The 25096-nt window shown below is 40.2% G+C and overlaps 1 protein-coding gene across 3 annotated transcripts in view; it reads left to right on the forward strand.

Annotated features, from left to right (window-relative positions):
* ADD3 (adducin 3) overlaps positions 1–25096 on the forward strand; it is an 89518-nt gene that overhangs the window by 13704 nt on the left and 50718 nt on the right. For 2 of the 3 annotated variants that reach the window (XM_042863805.1, XM_042863807.1), the window contains exon 2: positions 15665–15709. The gene's annotated coding sequence lies outside the window, so the exon portion shown is untranslated. Of the gene's footprint in view, positions 1–10726; positions 10770–15664; positions 15710–25096 lie in introns of those variants that run through there. The other variant, XM_042863806.1, reaches the window with a different exon arrangement.

Below are 25096 nucleotides of genomic sequence, written 5' to 3' on the forward strand. Positions count from 1 at the left end.
TCTTGTTTCAATAACTTTTATGCCCCGTAAGGTCTTATGGGCCAGGAAGGGGCATCGTGGGGACGGCAGCAGATGTCATCTGTGTTATGGTATATTCCATCCTGTGATAGGATCCGATCAAACAGTCATAGGGAAAGGACATTCTTACAATTTATACTTAAATAAAATGCCCTTGTGTGCTTAACTATCTTCACCTGAGGTGTCTTACTTTGGACTTTCAATAGATTGCTTGTAAGCATCTTTTTTTTTTTTTTTTTTTTTGTCATGAAATGATGCTGTTTTAGACTAAATTTTCATGGCAATACCAAAACAAAACAGGAATGTAAACACTGTGGTTATTAGAGCCATTAAAATAAAGCATCCTAATTAACAGAGTTAAATATGACTCAATTACTTAATGTAATTAGCAGAATGCATATTACTTTTTTTTTTTTTTTTTTTTTTTTCATTGCTAGGCTGGAAGTTTTTAGCCAAGCATGAGCTTTTGCTGTGCATGATGACCCTGTAAAGGCTTTTGGGACTCTCTCCAGCTGGCAGCTTGGCACTGCTGAACAGATGTGGCTGGTCTCTGGAGAGCTGCTCTGTACTGCTGGCTTATTAATTCCTGATGCTCATATTGATTTGTGGGCCCAAACAAATGTAAACAGTCCCATGTGGAAGTGGCATAATGTGAGTTCCTGTTGGTCTCTTCCTGATATGTCAAGGGTACATTTTGGTTTGTCTAAAATAGGTCTTCCCAAATCTTAGATGTTGTTTGTACATGTGCGTGCTTCACAGTTTTTTGGCTTCATGTTCCATTCTTGGTGATTCATGGAGCATCAAAATACAAAGAAACTGTTCTCAGCACTTTTGTACACTTCTCCAGATGATAAGTCCAAATACTGCTTTTTTACGGGAAGCAAGTGGGAGAGCTGGAGGAGCATTCAAGTTTTCTGAAAGTGCCCATGGTTATTGAGGAACTGGTTTGCAGTTATCTTCTCAGAAGAGGATTCTTCGAAATATTTAGTAATTAAAAACTCGAGTTTGAAAGGGAGTGAATTTTCCTGTGATAGGGATAGATGGTGTTGAAAAAGCAGCTGAAAACTTGTGCTGATGGACTTGGGTTTAATTTCTCCTAGAATATAATTTTTATCTGTGAAAGGTAAGCAGCAGGATATTAGGATCAGTATGGACAATAAACTGAAATCACAAGAAAGCTTTTTCTGTTAGGCTGGGGAGGAGTACAGTTGGGTGGCCTGCAAAGACCTCCCTTATAGAAGAACACCCGTTAGTGTGTTGTTGTCAAATATTGAAATAAAAAGTTCTTACACTTATCAAATTTAAAAGGAAAATTCAAATGCCTGAGGAGTACATTTGAGAGTTCGATCACATGCGGCTTCAGACAGTGTTCTGATTCCTGGTGGAGGATGCTGATAGACTGTGGATTCCCCTCTTCATCTACTTGTTACTGCAATCAAAGCCCTGCATTAATGCACGTTACTGACCTCATCCCAAGAAATGTGCAACACAAGCCAACTTCTGATACAATTCAGGGAAAACACTGATTTAAATACTTAGTGAAAACAGATGGTTGGGAGGTTCTTGTGGGTGTGTTTAAAAAAAAAAACAGTTTTTTTAAATCTTTTAATCTTGAGCTGTAATTACAACAGTTGATTGTTTATACCTTTCTAGTCCTTGATCTCCAAGGCTGTGCTTTACTGTTACTGGCTTTGGTAATTCCTCCAAGGGAAGCACTTGCTGGTCAGAAACTCAATTGTGATTGAGACCACCCAACAGTCACTGAATAGCAGTCATGGAAATATGTATGTTTTCATTTAGCATAAACATTCTGAACATAATGACTTCCTCTTCCTAAGGATGACAATAATCTTACTTAAAAGTTGGAGAGAGAATGTTTAAATAGGAGACCTAAGCACATGACAGCACTTTGGAAAGCCGATAGGTTGATGTTCAACAAAGAGATGCTAAGATGCTGTAATATTACAACGTGCAATTCATAATTTTGACAACAGTTCTGATTGCTTTTATAAAAAAGATCCAAATTTGTGCATTTTGTAGAATAGAAATAGGAGAAAGCAGAAAGACAGAAACTGTGGAAGTTTCTGTGGATGGCCAGAAAGACTGTAGGGGAAGAATATAGAGAGTGTGTAATGTGGTGTAGAGGGTGTAGTGTAGACTTAATGCAACATTACTGTGGATGGGTTTTCTGTTTAACTAGGTAACAAGCCTCTGTTTGCATTTCCCAACCCAATCTGAATAGGCAAATATTGCTATTAATACTAAAAAGAAAAATGTAGATAAAACTTTAGGATTAGACCAGAATCAATAACAAAGTATTCAGCAGTCAGACGCAAGTCAGAGAAGTAAATTAACTCCGTTGGTGTGCTGCTCTTTCAAGTAACTGAATTTGATGTACAAGTTGTTGTTATGGCAGTGTTTTAAATGTAGCAACTGTTTTGTTTCTCTGGTCTAGCAGTTTTAGGAGTGGAAGTGATTTACAAAGATAAGTAAAGGGCTTGTGTAAATTCACTGAGATGCAGATAGTCAGGAAATGTTATGCTTCTGTAGAGCTCTCTTGTTATAGACCCAAACTCAGTAAATCATGTTGACCTCTGACACTTGTCCTGTGCAGCCTCACATCACCGCTTCATGTCGTGCTGTTTGATCAGTGCGTGTTTTCTTTCTTTAATAATTTCTGTTGAAGGGATCAAAGTGTGTGCAATAAATTCTGGTAGGTGAAGTTCAGGATCCTTTTAGAAAGATAGACTCTGGAAGGTGGGGAGGACTGTGTGGCTTAACTCGTCTTCGGAGGTGGGAAGGGATCTTGGAACCAAACACCACCTTTTTTGGGGGAGGAACCTATAAAATTAAATAGCATCCTTTTCAAGCAGCAATAATGTGTCTTTGTATTATTCTTACTGTATGCTTGAATGCCATTTTGACTTATAGTTTTGAAGGAGGAAAAATAATTCCTTCCCAAATGGGTTTTGTTAAAATTATGCTGGAAGAGCCTGGGGAAGTGAGTCAGCTTAACTAAGCTGCAAATAATGCTCTGTCTCATAACTTAGTGGGGGGAAAAAAAAAAAAAAGAGCTTTCTTTCTGACAGGGAAAGGAAGGTTAGCTGGTCATGTTCTTTTACCCCGATAATTTAAATTTTCAAGAATATTAGACATATGTTAAACTGCAGTGTTTCCAACCAGTTTGGAGTTGGGATTAAGGGATTTGGACAATAATGTGTGTATTGTGAAATGCTGTCTCTTCCTGAGTCAAAACATAAGAATTTCCTTTAGCTTTTGGTGACAAAATGTGTTGAACTAGTTGAGTAATTTTCTGAAACTTCGTGCTGTCCAGGCATTCATCAAAATAGGGGTTTGTCTTCTGAATGTAAGTAAATTTGGGTATTATTCTCATTTACTTTTTCTGTAAAGAGAAAAAGTACCTCTTATGTGCGTTTTCAATGGTCCTCTTTTTCTTTTTTCTTTTTTCCCTTCTCCTTTGGAAAACTGGAATCTCTATGGTGAATGACAAACAAGAATTGCATCAGCTAGACTTCGTTATAATGGCTTTTGCAGCAGCATCTGACAGGATCTGTCCTTTTTCTCAGCTTGGTGATATCAACCAGACCAAACTGTACAGCAGCAGTATTTTCACTGGCTGATCCTAAATCTATTCCAATTATCTGTCACTTAAGAAAGAGTGCATTTATTTTTCCTGTATTATGCTTATTAGTATTTATTACTATTATTTCCTCAAAACTTAAATTTAGCCTAATTTCAGGATGAAATTTAGTAAGTTTGTATTTCTTGTAAGTGGCAGAAGTTCTTAGAAACCAAACCTTGAGAATGGAGAGGAAAGAAAGACTTCTATTCCATAGAGCAGATAGGCAATCTTACTGCTATAGTTGAGATAGCCACTGGAATCATATAGACATAAAGAAGTTCTTTACTTGTTCTTTCCTAACCATTACCTGGAATTCCTTGAGTTGTAGAACTGTCCTATTAAAAGCATAATAACACTGTCTCGAAACATTTGATGTGTGTGGGAATTTTTTTTATACCATAGGCAGTAGTGAGTGGAACTTTTCAGTGCCAGGTACAGAGAGCGGCTGTCATTCCTTCTGCCTCTGCCATCCTGGGTGCTCTCATCTGATGGTACCTGCCCTTCCTTTCATGCATCTCTCAGTATCTGCATGTAAGGTAGTTGTTGTGTAAAGCATGATATGAAATGAGGAAAATCCTACCTGCTGAACATGCCTGCATTGCATGCTAGGGATTCCTTCCTGAGGCAAAAGTGAGGAATTTAGCTCTTACCTGTGAGTTTCTTTCACGCTTCGAAGCAGCAAGTGCTCCTCATTATAGGAATTTCTGTGTGGTCTTCCTTTATGGATGTCTTCAGTATGGAAAACATTTGCTGTTTTCTTGAACAATAGGAAATCAGCAAGCAGGGTGTTGTTGTTTCTAGTGTTTTGTTTTGTTTATTTTGTCAAGGCAGTGATGACAGTGTTGTTCTACTTTAGGAAATGTAGTTATTCACACCTACTGGAACATCTTGTAGGGTACGTTATAAGGGAAAGGCTTTGAAATTTAGCAGGGAAAAATGGTAAATATGTGTCCATGTCTATCTATATATATAGAAATCTACCACAGACTACAGAGATCTTAAAGAAGTGTGTTCTTGCCAATGACAGGTTCCAAGTTATTTGACGTTTTCAAATTGTATTTACAGCTAAAACCATCATTCTCCTTAAGATTCATTGTGATGCGTGTGACAGGTCATTGTTTGGATTATTCATTGTATGTAATTAAGCATTTACTTTCTTTCCCTTTCAGAGTATCTGTGCTGGGGTTTATAAATTTGAAGTAATAATAATCTGTCCACTTTAATACAGCATTTGAATAATTAATTTGGAAAGTTAATTTAAAGGATTTATTTGAAGCTTTTTGTGCCCAAACTACGTTCCACTGACTTAACAAATAAAGATGGGCGGTGAAATACAATCTGCATTGGGATTGCTAAGAAAATATCCTCGGCTATGGTAACACAGCCAGGATTTCAGGTTGGGGCTGTAAATCCCTGAGCTACTGGAACCCCTCCTGGAGACCAGCATCTCCCACCTGCTCCTTTGAGTTCTTTAAAAGAAAGATTTTCTGCCTTGCTGTGGAAAATGCACTTTATCTCTGAAAGAGGAACTGTGAGGCTGGGCCTGCAGACAGGCTCCCCATCCTCTCATCTTGCCTTGAGCACATGGGTGTGTTCATGAGACCGATGGTCCAACACCTTGGCTGCTGCCAGTCTGCTTCTGCAGGATACTCAGCATTCACTACTTTCATCAGTTTGGACAGATTTTGCTTCATGTACCTAATGCAGCCGATGCTTTGTTTGCTACAGAAGTAGCTCAGAAGAAAAATTCCTTCAGATTCCATCAGATTTCCATAGAAACTAATTTCATGCCATAGATGCAGACTGGCAATAAAGTGTTTTGCATTGTTTCTGTTAGAAACACATAAAATCAAGCTGATGCACACAAAGTGCAAATGTATTGGTCCTTGTTTCTTTGCAGACGTGGCAGTGAATCTACTCTTACTGATCATTTCCCAACAAGATGCTTTAAAGAATAGCGTGCCATACGCTGTGATTGCCATTCATTTGATAATGCTCTGGGAATTGTCATTGCTTGCAATAAAGCATCTTTAATAGCTTGCCTGAAATGTCCAGCTCATTTCTCAAGAAAAGGCAATTCAGTTGCCTAATGGATGAAAGTCCTTGTCTTTACTTCAAAAGGGGAAAAAAAAATATTACATATTCTAGAGAAAATTTGAACAGCTTGAAAACATACAAAGGGGGGAAAGAAGTCTTTGTTAATGGAGATATTGCTCAACTGGTAACAGATCTCCTGGGGTTTTGTTTCTGATAAATAACATGATAGTGCTTCCCAAAAGCAGAGATGTGTTGCATCTTCTCTGTTTTTCAGATGATTTTAGTGACAAAATATGTTTATTCATGCTAATGATCCTTTGTGGGTTTTGGAAATGGGGAAGAAAAAACTGGGAAGGAATAAGGTTGAATCAGCCAAGAAATTGGAAACAGCAACTGCAAGGAGACAGAATGTTTGGGTATTTGTTTAATGTGGGGTTAAGGCCTATCTCCATAGACAGGGTTTCTTTCTCTGCTTTGTCCCTTTAACTCTGCTGGTTCAAGCATTTGTGGGATGCAAAATTACTTTATTTTGCCTTATTTCATGTATGGCAGGTATTCTGGTGAATTGTTTCTGTGGTTACATTTGATGGGGATGTGTTGAGTCACGTTTTTCATTCATTGTTATCTTGATGTTGTACATTTCCTACTCTAATGAATTTAGTGTGGTGTGCAGCCTCCTGCATGTTTGTAATTGAACTTCTACTCCCTGGTATTCCAGAAGAGCCATTGAAGAAACGAGGAAATACTTGACATGGTCATTAAAAATCATTATGCCTCGAAAGGCTCACATCTTCGAATTATGTTTGGAGGTTCAACTAGAAAATAAACAACAGCAAGTTGTTCTCTTTATGTAGTCATCCCTGGAGAAGTTGTTTCCTTTTAAGTACGTATTCCCTCATGTACGTTATGTTCTACATTAGCACTTCTCCCTTGTCACAGATATTAAATTAGCTCATTACATTACATTTTCAAATGAATCAAGTGTTTGGGTCAAGCATTACAAAGCATCAAGAACCTTCCATTCCCAGTTAAAATCTAGCTGCCCATCACACGTTGCTGACAGCATTCAGGAATTTTGTCTGTAACGAAGGTGCCAATCTGGCTTTCTTTGAAACTTCCTGCAGATTTTGGTGCATGTCAGGAGGGGTGGAGGAAAGTGGCAGAATATATTTTAATGATAAGCTGTTGCGGGCTACTTCTGGTAGGAAAAGGTAACATGCTTTGAAAAATAGGCTTATAAAACATACCAAAAGGGAAGAGTTATACAGCAGCACAGATAGCACCAGATGGAAGTTGGTGTTCCCTGGTAGTGCAGAAAGCAGAGCTACAGAGGGGACTCTGACAGTAAGTAGGATTATAAGCACACATGTTGTTCCGTGTTCCTTTTAAAACTCATTTCTGATCTTATTTTGGCAGTGGCTGGTTTCGTTTGTAAAACTGTCACTTTCCCTAAATAAATGCTTTGGTACAAGTGCCACGGTTCTGCTCTATTACATGGGAGATTTAGTGCTGTTTGTACGGGCTCTTGTGAAGTGCGGGTGAAAACCAAGGGGAAAAGAAGCAAATTTCTCCTCTTGCAAAAAGAGCAGCACTGGAAAATGGTGAATGAAGAACTTGTGTGACCCTGCAGAGCTCGCAAGAAAGATTGTGAGAGTTCCCCAGAGGGCATAATAACTTTTTGAGAAAGTAAGAATTTAGAAAATAACCGTGCAGACATGACAGGAAGATAGTACGGAGTTTTCTTTGTTCATGAGCGAATTTAACTTCTTAGTAAAGTAAATACAGTCCAGATGGCTGGAAAGTACACGATGCTCCCAGGGGTTAGGGTGGAGGTTGGATGAATTAAGCTTTGTGGAAGTCAGAGGTGAATAAGTGAGAGATGAAAATGCAGATACAGAGCATTTCTTCTTTTTCTTCTTTTTTCTTTTCTTTTTTTCTTCTTTTTTTTCCTCGCTTTTTAAAGTAAAGCACAGTTGATTTCTGGTTGATTTCTGTTCTTCCTGAGGTTTGGGGCTGGACTGAGCCTTTCACGATAGAGACTGAATGACAGTGTTTGAAGAGGAAAAGTTTCTGTTGATAAATAAGAATAAAGAAATTTGATAGAACTTGCTGTGGTTTTATTTTTTTAGCAGTGGAGGTGGTCAGTGATGGACAAATAATAATTTTACTTTTCAAGTACAGCCTGTTTCAACAAAATACAGGGATTTGTACTTTGCAACTGAGGATAAAGATCCGTACGTGCAGGGATGGTTATTACCTTTGCAGCAGCACTGTTGCTATGAATCCAGCTATGACTTTATCCAAAAATTATTACAGGAAGAAAATAGCACCAAACATTGAAAGTTTATATTGTGACATGTGTTCTGATCATCAGTCACCAGGCACATAGGCTGTGCTGCACACCGCATGAAGCGTAGGAAAAGTCCTCCTTCCAGCCTTTAGCTGCAGGGCTTCCTTTTTCCTTCCACTTCTCTCTTTTTGTTTGGGGTGTGGTAGGAGACAAGTTAGGACAGCATCTGAAGGAGATGTGAAATCACAGTAACCTTGCTGGAATTGCTCAGTAATAATGTTGCCTAAGTACAATGAGAGTAAAACTTCCACATCAGAGCTGGAGGAGAAATGTGCATGCTGGAGCAGGTGTAGAGGAGATGTGATGATTTAGAAATAAAAACAGAACGTGTGTGAAAGGAAAAGATGAGATTCGAGAGGAATCAGTGGCTGCCTAGGTGGTCCAAGCATCTAGCTAGCAAGGATGGCTTCTCAGTAAGGACATCTTGAAATGGATGTTTCTTAAGTAGAGTGACAAAGTTTGCAAAAACCATGAAAGGAAATGTAGTGTGATAAGATGTTCAATCTTACTGTTTCCTAAGGTAAAATAAAAGGTATATTTACAATTCCCAGACCTACGAGATCATAAAGTAATGTTCATAGGCAATTCTCGTACCAAGAGCATGAGTGGCAGTGGCAGGAGAGAGCTGATGATGAAGTTGTGAGTGCAGAGGATTTGTATTCAAAGCTGAATGCAGGAGCAAGAACAAAGCAGTGAAGGAGCTGTGAAGGGTGGAGGGCAGGATTTCTCAATGCCTCTAGCACTCTTCACATTTTTGAACGCCTGTGTATTGCTAAGAGTAGGGTCTTGGAAGCCATTCAGTGGGAGTGGTTGGCTTCTGGTAAGAAGCCAAGAATGATTTTTAAAATGTGGAGCGCAGCATATTAGTAGATGAAATCTTATGGTGGTAATGAGATTTTAGCAAAAGCTAATGAGTTGGAGTTGTTAGTGAAGGACTGGTAGATGATGAGGCTCAGTCTCAAGGGCAGAAAGAAAGCAGGAAGCCTGTGACAGCAAAAGATGAGGAGTCATGCCAGGATTTCACGATGCTGTTTCTTTTGTAAAACAGAATGTAAGGTAGACAGAATTATCTTTCCAGATAGATTTAAAAATCTAAAGAATCTGAATACCACAATATGCGTAGCTTGGGGCAAAGAAAGCAGGGAAAGCTTGTATTAGCATCCAATGTAGGTAGGCAAGAGCATTAGATAGCAGTTGTAGAATGCCAAATGGCTTTTTGGTGATGATTATACAAACCTTGGGCATAACTGGAAATGCATTTTGCATTGTGTGTAGCTTTAACACCCGTGTTTTCTTTTTTTGTAATTAAGGATGAAGGAGAACAGTTCACCTCTCTTTGACAAACTTTTTGAAGCTGCAGGTAGCGCTGGTATTTTGTCTGTCTTGAAATGCCTGTCACCAAAAGAGGTGCAATATATTTACAAACGTGAATGAACGGCGTGATGAATCCCAATCTCAGTCACGACTTCATCTCATTTCGAGGGAATAAAGAGGCAGAGAAATGCAATGCACACGTGATGTTTCCCAAATCTGGGTAGGGCTGCAGAGCTGTGCCTGACATCCAGACCCATAAGCCCATTCAGATAATTTCTGAAACTTTCATTTCTGACTACTTGGACCACTTTTATTTGAACTAAGTTTAATTTAAGTACTAATGCAGCACTTGAAATATCCGACTGAAAAGTTCGTTATGTACTTGCTTAAAAACTGTTGGTAATTAAAATGTATTGCAGACTGCAGCTTTATTCTCCACAACACTGAATTGTTGAGCATTGAGCCAGATGACCAAGGGTAATGAAGTAAAAAGTAAGCTATAAACAATAAGGCAAATCTGAATTAGCATCTTATTTTCATATGTATTTAGTTCAGCCAGTATTCATAATTACAGCCTTTTTAAAATTCTTGAATAGCTTTGATTTGTTGCATTTATCTAAAATTATGCCCTGTTTCCTCATTAACATCAAAGCTGCCACTGATGGCAGTGAAATTTCAGCCTGAGCAGCCCTGCTACATAGGCTCTGCTCTGTAGTTTCTTGTCTTTCTGAACATGCATTTAAGTGCTGCAGCGGTATAAAAAAAACCAAACAGACCAAACAATGAACTGTGCTTTTTAATCAAAACCAGCAAATTGTTTCTGGCATAGATTGATAATGCTCTGATCCAACTGTGGAAATATGCCGTGTATCCTAAATACTGCCCTGCCTTACAAACTTGCATAGTTTGGGTCGTTCTAAGCACTGGGTAGTTCTCTGTATAGTATCTTCAGTAAGATTAAATTGAAAAGCTTTTAGTGCTTGTTTTCCTCTAGGATGCTGACAGCAATTAAATGAAAAATGGCTTTTGAGTCCTCTTCTAAATCTCAGCACAGACTTTGGCGTATCATCTTGTTTTATTTTGCTATCTAGTTAAGGCAGTAACTGGAAAAATATTTTTTGCTATACTGTTTGTCATTGTGCCAAGCTGCTTCTTTGTATTCTTTATGTTTTGATCTTCAGCAACATCTAAAAAGGAGGGGAGGACTCGTGTGTTTGTAACTTTAGAAAAGATGAATTATCCAAGAGCAGGGGCCTTTTTGGTAGCTTAGGGTAGTGCACACTTAGTACTTCAGGTGGCCAGTGAGTGAGTCTCAGTAATATCTTTGATGTTCATTCCTGTAGAGTATCTGTGGGTCGTGTGAGCAATGACATGCCTGGCAGAAGCTGAGGGAGCAGCCCGCTGGCCGTGAGTGCAGTACATTCACCTCTTACAATCTCAGTAGAGGACTGGATTTAGTGTTTTTGTACCTGCCCTGAAGACCAAAGGTGACTCCATAAGTGAAAAGAAGCGGTTCCTTTTCCCAGCTGTAACTCCTGCAGAAGGCCACATTTGGTGCAGTTGCGTGGAGATGTCTTCCCTGGCCCTTTAGGCTGCGTGGGAGGCCACAGCCATATCCCAGCCTCCTTTCTGAGGATCATGGAGCAATTTTTTCCGTGTTCTGTTCACTCCAAAATGGAGCATTCCAAAATTTCCAATCTTCTAATTCTAAGAGTGGTTTCCTTGACTACTGGTGTAATAATCCTTCTGCCATAGATTGTCAACAGCCTCCCACACAAGGAAATTCTTCTAACATCTCTGTAGTTAAGGCATTTGTCTGTCTTCTTACCATCCAAAGTTCTTGACTTGTGTCTGACGCACTAAATATGTAAAGTTTTGTCTTTCATGGGTTTTGTTTGTTTTGTTTTATTTGTTGGGTATTTTTTCCTTCTGATATTAATGCAGCCTCTTTGAAGCATGCTTTGGTTTTGTTCTGTTTTTATGACTTGTTCCACTCGCTTTCCTTCAGCTGCAGTGGAAAGAATTAAGTTCAGCTATAGCCGTGATTAAAATCTTGCATTAATTGAGTTGCAAATTTGTGATGACAGAAATTTGTCAGTGTGCTGATGACATGTACCTCCTTGCATTCCTGCTACCTTTCTGAATCCTGATGATGCTGTACAGTTTTACCATTCATTATGTTCATTTCTTCTCTTTCTCTCTCTTCCCTGCATGAAGCTCAGCACAGGGTGTAAATTGCTTTTTCCATGATAGAGTGACTGTTAATTAGCTGTCATGAGACCTGTCTTGCCTTTCCCTTAGGTGCCTCTGGCTTATTCTCATCATGCCAGCATCCAAATGCCATTAGGTTTCCAATACTAGGAGGGCCATTGCCCATTCCTGTGTGGTTTTTATTGGGGTTTTCTTCAGGGACGATTTATAGTGTTGATAGGCATGGCCAAAATAACTGCAAACTGAGAAACCGGAGAGGAAATCTATTAATTAGACTAATAGGGGATGACGTTGTATGGGGTACAAGGGATATATGATCAGTAGTAATGCTTTTTTCCTCCACTTCTCAAGGTGAATAACAACCTGTTTTCATGGCAGTACTCCTTAATAGCATTGCCAGGGAAAGCTGTGTGATTTAGTCTTTTTACTGATTTTACTGAGTTTTGTTTGAGGTTTGGTGTTTCTGGCTGATACAGGTGCTAACAGTGTTTTGGGAAAATCCTACAAAGGAGTAGAAATTGCAGTAAAAATAATAATTGATTAGGCAAACATGGTCAGTAATTCTCTCTAGCCCTTCAGAAGTATATTGTTATAAAGGCTCTCAGGTGCTGAGTTTTAGTAAAGAAATCTCGTGGCCCTGATGGTGTTTGTATTACATATCTGTATCGTATCATATAATCTGTTTTGTATGCTGAGAGCTCAGAGTGGAAAAGATGGAAACACAGTTAGATTGTCACTTGTTTCCAATGAAAAAATCTCTGCTTGGTGGAACTGTTTGCATTCCTGTGGTCAGTGGTATAAGGAAATACCATGTTATGAAAAACTCCCAATTGTTTCCTTAAGGGCTCTTCTAGAATTGCACAATCTTCTGATGGTTTGTTTGTGATTTAACAACAACGACAACAAAATAAAAATTAAAAATAAAAAAAATTGCCCTCTCTAGTTCAGAACTCAGAATTCCCTTAAATGTTTACCAGGGCCTTGCTTTTTATACTCAAGGTTTGGATTCAAAACAGAAGTGTATTTTCTTAATGTACACTGATCAACCATTATAATAGGAGTAGCTGAAGGTTATATTTTTGTTCCAAAGGGTGGTTCTTTGGGATATCCCATCAGTTCCTTTACTACTCATCATAGTGATTACTCCTGGTTTCTGGATGCAGCTCTAAAACAATACTTCTGAGTGACTGGGGAAAACTCTCAAATAACCAAGTGGCTTTCACCAAACCCTCAAGAAGTGAAATGGTATCTCTGACACAAATCGTTTTATCCTGTAGGCTGAAGCCTTCTAACATTTAATTTTTTCTCTTCCTGTATTCTGTCAGGATTTGTGCAATATGCCTAATTCCTGACATATGCATTAATTCATATGTATTCCAATTTTTCAGAGCTGCTCATGTTCAGTATTTGTCTTATTGCTGCCACATCTTGAGTTAAAGTCAATTTCTCTTCCTAGTTTATTCATCCAAGAATTTCTTTCTGTTATTTTCCCTGCACTGAAAGGTGGCTTTGAGCTTAATATTTACTATGTGACTGTTAGTCCTTTTCATAACTTTTTCCCATTCTTGATAACATCTTTATTCTTCATTATTAGACACACAATTTCATTTAGGCTGTAGAGGCATTTAATTAATATTAGCATAGTGAATGAAGGCTATGTGCAGTGCTAAGCTCAGTGAAACCAAAGGTTATCTTACCTTCCTGAACGGTAGAAGGAGTGGGCTTAGGCCAGTTAAGCTGAATTAGGACATGGCACAAAATGTCAAGGTAATTTCATCATTGTTGGGTGGATTTTTTGTTGTTGGGCCCTGGGCTTGACAGCACTGCGGAGAACATTAAATTTTTATACTGAAGGGTGGTCACCCACAGCCCTTGAGAAACCGTAACAGCCAGCCCTGCAAAACCAGGTCTTGGCTGTGCTTAAAATAACTGATCAAGGACTGGCATAGAAATAGCGTTCCCTTATCGCAGGCAGCGTGAAGTAGGTGAAAAATAAACCATACTCACACTGAGAATAAGCAGTCACGTTTACAGTGTTTAAATTCCTGATGCTGCAGAGCACTCCAGCTCAACACGTGTTGGTGCCAATGGTCGTCCACTGCCTCCCCAGCACCACTGCTTTGTGAGCTCTGCCAGTGTGCAAATGTGCCCCAGCCCTGCAGGGAGCTCCTGGCCCCAGGCTGCGTTCCTCTTGTGTCTGAAGGGAGGGGAATTGTGCTGTGGCTTTGCACCTGTACTGCTGATGCTGAATATAAAACATCCTTCACACTGAAGTACACATTTGTTGAAAGCAGTGCTGTATTTATTGCAACATTCAATTGCAAGGACTTTGTTTAGCACAATAACTCAGGGGAAAGCAGACTGAGCACACATGCAGTAATATTTCATTTTGACTCTTGTGGAGAACTTTTTTGTTTTGGAGTATCTTATGACAATTGTCACACATTAGTTTTGTGTAATTCTATTTACTTTTTGTGCATGTTGATTTATTTATTTATTTATTGGAAGTCGGTTCTTTGCAGTTGAAACTCTGATTTAGTGATGAAGAATGGGACAGCCAATGTGCTAAAATGTTGAACCTTTTAAATCAAAGAATCACAGAATGGCCAGGGTTGGAAGGAACCCCAAGGATCATGAATCTCCAACCCCCCTTGCCACATGCAGGCCATATGCAACCTCCCCATTTAATGCTAAACCAGGCTGCCCAGGGCCCCATCCAATCTGGCCTTGAACACTTCCAGGGATGGGGCATCCACAACCTCTCTGGGCAGCCTGTTCCAGTACCTCACTGCTCTCTCCGTAAAGAATTTCCCCCTGACATCCAACCTAAATCTTCCCTCCTTCAACTTAAAACCATTTCCACTTGTCCTGCAGTTATCAACCCTTTCAAAGAGTTGATTCCCCTCCCCTCTGTAGGCTCCCTTTAGGTATTGAAATGCTGCAATGAGGTCACCTCTCAGCCTTCTTTTCTCCAGGCTGAACAAGCCCAGCTTCCTCAGCCTGTCCTCATAGGGCAGGAGCTCCAGTCCCCTGATCATCTTCATGGCCCTCCTCTGGACCCTCTCCAACAGCTCCCAGTTATTTTGAAATATTTGTATATGCTGACAAGACCAAAGCAGTAATGCTTGAGGGTAGTGTACTGAAGTCGTGCAAGAGTAACAACAGAGAGCTGATAGTGGTTGAAGTAGCATTAAGTGAATACAAATGGTCACAGTTTGGAAAGAAGCAGCACAAGTCCTTGATGGGTAGATGGATCTCAGTGTTTTCACCATGCATAAAATGTCTACTTTGCAATGTATAGGTCTTAAAAAAAAAAAATCATGATATATTTATTTGTTTATTTATTTTTAATGCATGGATGCATCCAGGAGTCTGGCCTCTGTCCATCAGGAAATTTCTTTTCCTCAGAGAAGTGGATGGGGGAAAAGGGAAGATGATGGAAATGGATTTTCTTGGGTTCTACTGAAGATAATTTGTGCTCAGAGACAGAGAAGACAAAAGATGACGGAAGTGAACAATTGCTTTTTTATTTACGGGTTTTACTTTCATGTTAAAAGATGAAGGTGAGAGGAGAACCCATAGCTGCTCAGTGGTGGGAAGGGGTCAGTGAAGGGCAGTTGTTGCCTTATGAACTTGTCATACCAGCGGCTACGTAGTTGTCAGCCTTCAAAGAGGTACTGTGTTCCCCTTTTTTTTTCACTCCTGCCCTGGTCAGAGTTAGCTCAGCAGTGCAGTGGGAGCTGTGCTCCTCTGATGTTCAGCTTCTGAGAGGCGAGGAGAGGGGCTGTGGTGGCTATGCCCTATTGCAAGCATTCAGCAGGTAGCTGGATTTTGTTTCTGTTTGCAACCTGGTGTGTGCAAGGCTGGATTTCTACCCAGGAGCTCCTTGAGGTTTCCCTGTGCTGTGTTTTTTTTTTTTTAATATGAAGAATGCGCTGTGTAGTATCAAAGTAATTCAATGAAATAGTCCAAAAAGGATTCAAGAAACCTAACGTTGTGTGAATTCTGCTTTACGTTTTAAATGTATAGTATATTCCAGTAATACCAAAAAGCCTTCCAGAAGTCAATAATCTCTTTCTTCTGCTTTACAGGTCAACTACATTAATAGAGCAAGGAGAGCTGTGGAAAAAATCAAGGTACCTAAAGCACTTTATTACCTGAATTCTTGGCTGTGGTCTCGCTGGTCTTTCGGTGTAATGATTTTAACTGGGGGTCTGGGAGTTGGCTGAGCTAGCAGACTGCCACTTTAAGGCAGTCTTATTAAAGTAATTGTGGTTTTTATCTGCACGTTTTGATGTCACTAAGGTTGTGTAAAATACTTCTGTGGGGAAGAAATAGTGCATTAGCTCTGGGATGAGTACAGGAACATGTGCTGGTGCTGCCCACCTGTATGGCTGTGTGCTCACAGCTGGGTAAGCACTAGCCCAGGTAAGCCAAAGCATTGCTTGCAGCTTGAACTTTTTTTATTTTTATTTATTTTGATGAATTGGAGAAGGTTTATCTCTTTTGTTTGCCACTCTGTTGCTTTTTTGTGGGGTTTTGTTTTGTTTTTTTTTGAGAGGGAAGGAGGATGTAGGAGGGACAGGCAGAGCTGTAGCAGATGTTAGTCATCGAACTCCATCTCCCTAAATAAAGTCATATCCATGAAGGAGAAACTGCTTTAATAGGAAGGGGTAAAGTATAGCAAAATTATCTATGCCCATTGACTGTCTATTGAGTTGGAACGTAAGCTCTTCTACACACCTTGCAAATGCCAAAGTCCGATACAGGCAGGAGTAAGGTTCATACAGAAGTAATCTCCCAAACTTTTAACACATCTCTTAGAGATTGTTTATACCAAAGATTTGTTTTGGCTTTGTGAAGAGGAAAAAAATAGTAGATGTTTTCCTTTTGAATGGCGTCTGCAGAGGGTGGGAAGGTGAAAGAAGGGCAGAGCAGCCCTCAGCGCTGCTAAAAATGCAGGGTGTCTGGCTTCTGCCTGGCAGAGGGCAATTACACTGACACAGCAGGTGTTGCAGTACTTCTCCACTTAGTTGCTTGCACAGAACTGGCAATATAGAAGAGGAATTTTGTCCCAGAGTGAAGCGATGGAGTTAGCTGTGGTGTGTCCATCGGCGGTGCCTTTCTTTTCAAGGAGCAGAGCGATTCCTTAGCTGTTTGGCTTTGGTTTAGATGCCCTCTTCCCCCATTAAAGCTATGTCTTCTACAGTGCCTAGGGTGCTCACCGTGCCAGCATACGTCCTCCTGTCTGGTCAGGCTGCAGGCACGGTACTTACTCCCTGCAAGACAAGAGCTGGAAGAACATTAGGGAAGGAATTTGTGTGCAACTGGAAAAGAGATAGAAGTGAGCCTCAGACGTTTTTATCTGGCATCTTGGTGCTGAAGGAGAGGTTTCTATCTCCTCGCCCAATTTAGACAGGAGATTTTACTCCAGACATCGTCTTGCTCCTGACTGTGTAAAACCTGTCAGATCCTTTTCCTGACACTTTCTCCCCCATCGGTCCCTCAAAAAGACTTCAAAAGAGATTTTTCCCTATTGGAAAAGGAACCAGACATGGCCTTTCTTACTTGCCCTGCTCTGAAACATTGATAAGTAACATGTGGCTGGCTCCATGCTGCAGACTTTCCCAGCCGTTTAAGAAAACACCACTAATCGCTCCGTGTTAAAAGAAACCATAGGATCCTTCTCCCTCCTTTGCCATTGCTCATTTGCGTAATGTATCCCAAGAGCTTTGATTCCCTTCTGTCTGAAGCTGTCAGGATTCACTAATGTCTTTCTTTGATTCACACATGCTGAAAAGAAATTTTTTTTTTCAATTTTTCAGTGTTGGAAGAGATTCTCTATTCATGACGTGTGGTACAATGTGTAAGCTTTGACTTTTTTTCCATAATGCCTTTTGGACTGTCACTGTTTTGAGCATTTACTTCAGAAGTGCCCTCGCAGAAAGAAAAATATTATTTTTAAAGCTGGAGACCGAGCAAGAAGAGCCTGGAATCCAAATCCACTGTCTTGCGTAATTGTTTAAACCTGCTGCGCTGTTTGGCAAAGGCCTGCACTGAGAGGGCTTTTCCATTAAATGAAGCTGAGGGTTTGTCTTCAAAGAGAGGGGCTGCCTGAGGACGGTCTCTGATCCCTTTAATATGAACAGGGCTTGCATGAAAGGCAAGGTGGTAGATGCAGAAGAATGTAACCTGGGGGCTTGGGTTTGCTCACTCACATCAGGCCTCTGCATTGCATTGTAAAAATGGAAGAACGTGGCTAAACTGCTGCCTCTTCTTCTTTCCTGCCTTGTTTGAGCATCAGGCTGAAAGCAAATGGTTCAAAAATACAGTCAGATGGAAGATTAATGTAAGGCTGTGTCCAAATTTCTTGCCTAAATAGATTTAGAGGGAGGAAGAAAAAAGCTCAGCCGTGCCCTGAAGTGCAGAGAAGCATTACCCAGAAGCACTGAGCCTGCTTAGATAAAATTGTGCTGATCCTGAGCTGTGGGGCCAATTGCGTCTGCCTCTCTTCTGCCTGCACAGCCCCTGTCAAGAGATGCTTGTGAAGCTGTGGGGGCTTTTGCTTTTTGAGAACAGTGGGTGATGTCCCTCTTGGATGCAGCGTGCTTCTAAGGTCCAGGGGACATTACTAACTTTGCTAGAAATTGAAGTTTGAAACACCTTACACGTAGCACTGAGGACAAGGTCGCGGTAGGGCAGTCTGAGGCAGCTACCAAAGTATTTTTATATTTTACCAGTGTCTGAACTGATAAAGCTTTTTGCCTCTGTCCTACTCAGAGTGTCAGTGGGCTACTCTGCTTGTGTGGTTCAGGTTCCATTGCAGGGTGACCATGCCGGTGCAGGTGAAGGTCGTGCCTCTTGCCCGGCTGCTTTGAGCTATGGAGCCCTGGGCCTTCAGAGCCCACATGGGGATGAGGTGGTGCTTGTGGGGCTATTTTAAGCAAGCACTTGTGTGATTTATTTTTTTTCTACCCAACACATCTTTCAACACATCTGTCTCTTACACTGAGTGTAGGAGTCTCTATTTTTCTACCAACCTTCGCCCTTCCAGGCCAGCAATTGTGATGACCATTGACTCAAAATCCATTCAATTTCACTCCTTCTCAGGCTCTAGCAGTAGGAAATTAGTATTTACTCCTGGACATATGCCATTTCAGGCAAGCACAAAAAGTTTGTCCTTCCCCTTCCATCAGTTACCAGCCCTGACCGTTCTTTAGTATCTGAGGCCTGGGATCCTGCTGAACGTGATTTCCTTGTCCCCATGGAGCCCTGAGCCTCATGCACGGCTTTCTTCTTTCAGTCACCTTTCTAATCTTGGCCATTTTAAGTGCCCAGGTAGCACTCTTCAAACATCAAAGACTCGATAGTCACATCTACATGAATAGCAAAGCAGGATATGGGATTCAAATGTATTTCTGCCTGAGATGCCCGTTCCCAGTAAATATTCGTGAAAATAAGTTGGACTCGCATCCACTAACAAAAACAAAATTAAGCATGCAGCTCGGCTCATGCACATTGCATAAAATAATGGTGTAATCTGATGCCTCATTCTCTGCTGTGGATCAGTTTGAAGCTTTTTTTCACTAGCATGAGAAGTTCAGGTCAAGAAAGTCTCTCAGTCTTCAAATTAACCTTTTCACTAAATATTTGTAAATGCGGACAGTAGTGTTTGTTCGTGCTCTGTCTGCACTCAGCGTTCTTTTTCACTTTGATTGGAAAAGAAGAGCTGTACGTAGCATGAAGACAGTTATATTGTTCTGTACCTCTCTGGAACTAGCGTTCCTCATTTGTTGGCATGCTTGCCTGTTGAGGTGAAAAAACTTTCTGAAGCTCTTGCTGGGCTGGCTGTAGCCATGAGCTGTGCTGGTGCCTGCACTGAACCCGGCTGTGCACTGTGACCAGTTGCATCAAAGCATTGGAGCTCTGCCCAGATAGTCATAAACAAATGAAATGCGATGTGAGATATATATTGCGCAAGCTAAAGTAATCAAAGAGAACATAAAAAAGACAAAAGGAGATCCTGTTTGTTTCTACAGTTGTTGTAGAACAACTTTCTCCTGAAAAAGCACTTCTTTGTTTGTACCTCCCGTTGCTTTATTACACATATGACAGCGTTGTGTGGTTTAGGTTTGTGAGAAACATTTTTGGCGTGGGTTGCCATTAAAAAGTAGGACCTGGCTCTTTGTGCCTTCAGCACCAAGCCATGATTGCTCCATCTCAAGAGAGCCAAAACGAAAGCTGCTCTGGCAGGACCAGACTAAACTTGATCCCTCGCACCACTTTTCTCATCACCATGGAAAACTGTAAGAGGAAAGCTTAGTGGAGGATGAGGAGGCTTTCAAAGTAAAATGAAAGACATCATCTTGGGATGCTGCTAGAATTGCTGCTCCTTCTGTGATCCGTTGTCTCAAGCAAGGCTTAAGCAAGTTCATGCAACTTTATAAACTGTTAATAGACGACCCCAGGGCTTGTGCAGAATTTCTGTAGATACAGTTCTCGTTATGGATTTAGGAAAAAAAAAGACAAAAATGTCAAAGACATTTTTTTCATGAAGTTTAAATCCCGAATCTTGGGTGCTGCCCTGTTTTTCCGCAAGTGCCTGGAAGGTATTGAAGAGCACTGGAAGACTCACTGCTCTTTTCCCCTTCCCTTTCCTATGCCACTGTTGTGGAAACGGTTGTCTGCCAGCAGGCAAGTTTCTATATTGCATTCTCTGGCAAATTCCTTGGGCTGTGCGATAAAGCAGTTTCATGCTAAGCGGGAGGAGGAAGAGGACAGAATGAATGGAAAGTCTCTGACTGCACTGGGGCTGGAGGAGCTTTGTTGTCATTTCCAGAGGGAATTTTGGGGAGGGAATGCAGCCGAGCAGTGGGAGGGAAGCAGTGGAGCTCTGGATTGCAGCAAACAACAAAAATTTGTCGGTTTTCAGCTTTCTCAGTTGACACAAACAGACTGTTAAAAGTTAGTAGTACAGATTGTGTTATCTCATTCCATTAATTATGAATTAACGAAGACCAGCTCTGGAAAAATGAGGTGATGTAATTATTCACCAGCTTGTGATATGCTCATCAGATTTTCAGCTATTACTTTAAGATGTTGGAATTGAAGCTGGAAATGCTCATTTAAAATTTCAGACTGTCATATATTAAATCAGTAAGCTTACAACTACAAGAGAACGGATCTAGTTTAGAATTAAATACTGTTTCCAAAAGGCAAAAATCATTCAGTTTTGCCAGCATTATCCCTATGAGTGAGATTTAAATGTGTCACCCTGTCTGCACCAGACTCTGCTTATTTTTTAAATTATTTCTCAGTTCAAGAGCAAGCCTGTGCTTGATGACATAAAAATACCGTGTCTTTCTGAGCATAAAAAATGTAGCTAGATATGTATCAGTTCATCACTGTGAGTTGCAGTGGAGATTGTTGGTTGTTTTTTTCCAGCCCAGTCTGGTTTGGCTTTATTCACAAGCTGAGTGGAGTGAATGAAAAATGAGTGTTTAAAAGTTGAACTTTTTCCAAAACAATTATAAGCCTCAAAACTCCCATCCACTCGATACCAATTTAATAATTTCAACAACATCCTGTCTTTTTAGGATTATTCTTTTCCCTTCACGCATTGCACTGTATTTTGTAATGGTGACCTCCTTAGCAAATGTTGATATTTAGAAAGTCAGTTTCATAAACACACAGCTTTTTGTTTCCCCTCTGCTGAAGCTGGGCTTACTTCCTCACAGTTCAGTTGTAGTAACATGATGGCTTTGTCATTCTGCTAATGAGCAGCAATTCTTCACAGAGATAAAACTGTGTTTAACTTTGCTAAACGCTGAACTAGTTTGGGTTCAGTTGTCTTTCTTGGTACGTCACATTAAAACAGTGTCAGTCAAGTGGTTTGCAGCTCTGATTTCTGATCCTAAAGTGCCAGTCCTGTCAGCTAGCTGAGTTTTGCCACAGCTGTAGTCTGTTTGCTATCAGCATGAGGTGCTGGGAAGTGGGATTTGTGTCCTGTTATTTTTAAGCTGATGAGAGTCTCAGTGGAGGGAAAAATACCTCCAATGTAAAGTGAGTCTGATTTCTTTATGCTCTGTCTGCAATGGGGAGTTATATTCAGTGGACAAGAGTTGCTGCTATTGCCTGGTGTCAGCACCTCAGCATAGAGAAGCATCACAGGGTTCCTTGTTAAACACTTCAGTGTGAAGTTCATCTGTACAGGTATTGGGACTTAACTGCAACTAGACCCATTGATTTTTAAGTATAATTTATCCGTATTTCTGAATTAATGTTAGCACAACTACACAATTTGGCGAACGATGATTGCTGCATCAAATCTGTTTATTATCAGCTTACTCCATCTTTAACTGCAAAGATACGAAGAGAAGCATTATACTTGACGTAGGCTGTAAATTTGGGTTGAATTAATTCAGAGCAGGGGTTTGAGTTCAGATTTAGTTAGTTTAGTTTAGATGGCTGGCAGGGAACTGAATGCTGCAGCTCCCGTGGCAGCCTCCTGCCTTTCCTAGTGTCAGAAAGTATTTTTCATTGGTTCACTACAACTAATTGATGCTTTTTAAAGACTTTTCCATGCCTGATGCATGAACTATTGTGCCCACACAAATTTTCCAGATTAAAACCGAAGGGCAAGAGTTGATAAGAAGTGTAGATTTTCTGATTAGTTGTCCATAGCTTTGAGATTTTCACGTAATGAGTACAATAGGACACTGTAGCTACTTAAATGGTGCTGGCACTTTGTGGACGGACTTATCAGTGCAAAGAGGTGAATGCAGTGCTAATATTTTTAGTAGACTGAAATGCTTCATGAGAAGAACAGGGCTGAAAATCTTACATATTTCAGCTGATCGGTGTTATTTTAAATTTTATCTCTTTAACTTGTCGTTTCCAATAAGCTGTTAAAATCAATACTGTCTTCCTTCAGCTCTTTTAAACTATAGACTGTACATTAAGGTATTTTCATGAATTTATTTCATCAAGATCTTGGTAGTTCTAGTAAAATTTACCTTGTCATCTTTACAGTGAACACAACAGCAACTGTTTCTTCAGAGCAGAAATACACAAGAAAACATTTAATATGTCCTTTTTGTCAGTGGTAGTTTCATCCTTCAGTGACCACATCTAAATTTCACATCTTATAATTAGTTTGCTTATCCCTAAACATTTGGATCATGCAAAAGCACACCGGTAAGGGTATCTCCCTTAACCCCCAGCCATTGAGCTTGAGATCATAATTTACAGAAATGCAGCTGGAATTGTGTAATGATGGTGATTTTAAATTAGTATTTACAATCAATGTGGCATGGGTAATGAGGTTCTGGACTAAACTAGAGCTTTGAAAATTGGATGTCTCCACTAGCAGACGGATTTATTGCAAAAACACTCAACCTGTGGCTGAAGTGGCTCCCTGCAGCTCTTTGCCACTTCTGCCCCAGTGCTTCTGTTTTCCATGGCAGTTACAACTAACATATGTAATTGGGACAAATAATTTAGGCAGAAGCAGAGTAACTGGCAAATCACATCGCATTTAAAGATAGGTCAGACTGCAGCGGCTGAGCTGGTTATCAGATGTACTTGGAAAAAGTACTGTGGCTGCCATGATCGTAGGCCTCAGGTCTTCTGCTTAGATGCGTTCTTTTTGAAGTTCTGGGAAGGATTCAGGGACAAGCAGTGCAGGTAGGACAGAATTTCAAAAGCAAAATGTGTACTGGCAGAAAATAGGAGACCTTGGTGAAGTGATCTGAGATGTTCCCAGTGTTATGTATGATGAACTATTGCTGAGGCAGAGGGACATCTTTGGTGCACGGTTGAGAAAGTGTGGAAAAAAAGGCTTTTGTTCAGTTGGGAGTAGGAGGAAAAACTTTGGCAATGAAAAGATCTGAGAAGTAGGGATGACCTTGTGCTAAACCAACTGGGAGCCAGCAAAAGGCAGTTGATGCTACAAAGGCTTGCAAACAAATTTTCAAACTCCAGGGAAAAGGGAAGGCAGTTATTGAGTTTGGTGTGTTCTGTCTTCTGAGAGCAAATAATCCTCAAACAGTAAAGACACAAATTAGCAAAAATCAGCTGGGATATGACAAATAATACGTTAGACAAAGGGAATGGAGAAGTCTGCAGGTACACCAAATATGTGCTTGCTTCTACCTAAAGTTTTATAGAATGCCAATGGGAAGAAAAAGATGGTGATGTGTGTCTTTCAGTGAGGTCATACATCAGTTAGAATTTGATGGTCAGAAGAAATCTCACAACTTCAAGGCAGAGGTGATGGTGTTGGTAAGTTCTGGACAATGAAGAAAAGAATGAGGGGAAAGAAGGGATATATTTCAGTCATCACTTAAATTTCTTATTCTGTACAATGAAAAATACCTAGGTATTGCAATACCCATCACTCATTGAGAACAAAGAGAATAACATTTTGGACCAAAGAGGTGCTCTAGAGTGCAACCAGTAGAAGAACCCACAGGATGGGGAGCAGCTCGGGCTTATCCTGACCTGGGTAGAGAGTACAGTTTCAAACATTTGGTATCATGTTGTATCTGTAGCCATAATATACTGCATTTCAAGGTCTTTTCAGAAATATCCAGAAAGTTCACTATAGTAGAGTTTTGAATTTAGAGAAGAAGTGCTGCATAAAGTGAGGAAGCTTGTTATGAGGAAATTGAACCTTGCAGCTCTTTAAAGACCTCACATGAAAAGTTGGATAAAATATATGCCATGTCTCAAACACAACATATTCATTTTTTATTATTGTTACTACTCATTTTTTTGTTGTTGTTAAGAGGCAAGGAGGTTTTTATAGCAGAGTTAAGGAATCCATTAGAAACAAGGAAACATTTTTCAAAAGTTGAAGTTATATCCAAACAAAGAAAATAGACAGGAAAAAAAAGCATCTTGCAAATTAAATTTTAAAATATAATGAGTCTGGCTAAATATATTCTGAGAAAAAAAAATCACTAAAGACGTGAGAGTCTATGATAAATCACTCATATTGAATCATTTCGAATGCATCAGAAATAGAAATCCTGCCAGACAGACTGGAGAGCTGATAGATGGCCCAAGTGTGAAAGCCTCAGAGAAGATAAGGTGCAAAATGAAAGCTGAATGATTTATATCCAAGTTGCCTTTCCTGAGAGGTCTTCGTGCAGAAACTTTACAGGTGAATCTTGAGAATGAGTTTCATTGTGAAATGCTGGTAGCTGCATGTGAAAATGCTACTCTAGCAACTGTGATCTGTTTCTTAAAATTAGGATCAGAGGTATGAAAATAGGCAAACACAATTTCAGTATCTTAAAAGCATTCCAGAAACAGTCAAGGTACCACAGAGCAGTCTATGCAGGCGAGCTGGTGTGCGTCATTACACACAAATAAAAACTATGGAACTGGTAAATACGTGGGCTTACATCACTTATCTTGTGTTGGGAAAAGGGAACAAGTACATCAAATAGTTAGATGCTCTTGAAGCTTACAGCAGACATGCAGGTTGCTGGGTCTCTTCCACTCCTTCAGCTCACAGA

This window comes from Lagopus leucura, unplaced genomic scaffold (genome assembly GCF_019238085.1).
Source record: "Lagopus leucura isolate 7727_CA_CO unplaced genomic scaffold, USGS_WTPT01 Super-Scaffold_741, whole genome shotgun sequence".
Taxonomy (NCBI): domain Eukaryota; kingdom Metazoa; phylum Chordata; class Aves; order Galliformes; family Phasianidae; genus Lagopus; species Lagopus leucura.